We start from the raw sequence: 872 nt of genomic DNA on the forward strand, positions 1-872 counted from the left end.
GAGCAGGGCTGTGAACAACCAGCGACACCATCGCTAGGCAAGTATAGTCATTTCAAACAGGCATGTTCAAACAATTATTTTATTGATGCAAGAACAAAGGCTTCTATTTCAGCATGCTAACCTTCCAGGAAGATAAAGGCTGTAGTTTCTATTAGTTTGGAATCCCCATCAATGATAGTCATTGGTCGCTAGTGAGGACTAATTATAAACCTCATTAAAATAAGACAGTGTATCTGATATTTCTTTGTGTTTCTTTCTCTGTTGTGTGTTGTGTTTTTTCAGACCACACCTAATCTGTTTGTTTGATTAAAGACTGGATGGAGATTTTTGGTCAAATTCTCATTCTTTAGTGTACCGACCCGACTGGCATATACGGAAGTCTTACTTCTTTTCTCTGTGGGTGGGCATTCATGCACATCCATGCATATGCATATATACATACCACATACTGTATACATTGATTACACATACAGTATATTGGAGGAATTCCTTAAAGGTCTTATGACATACTTTTTTTGTTCATGTTTCCTGACCTCAATTACACACACAATTAGCCAGTAGCTATGTCCCTCCCCTAAAAGCTTTTGTCCAATGCTAGCTTAGCAAGGCTGTTGCCAAGGCAAACCTTGGCAAGCAGGAAGTTATTCTAAGCTAGCATTGGACAAAAGCTTTTTGGGAGGGGCATAGCTACTGGCTAATTGAGGTCTGATTTTTTTTTTTTATTATTAGCCTCAGAAAAGTGAGTTAATTTACCTGGACGTACGCATCATCATTCAGGGGAGGGTGTGGTTGTAAGGGAGGGTGAACTCAACAACCAAAGTGATGAATGGTAAATGATGCATTGGACCGATGCAAACACAATGTAAAGTAAC

Source organism: Nannobrachium achirus (assembly GCF_963921795.1).
Source record: "Nannobrachium achirus genome assembly, chromosome: 7".
NCBI lineage: Eukaryota > Metazoa > Chordata > Actinopteri > Myctophiformes > Myctophidae > Nannobrachium > Nannobrachium achirus.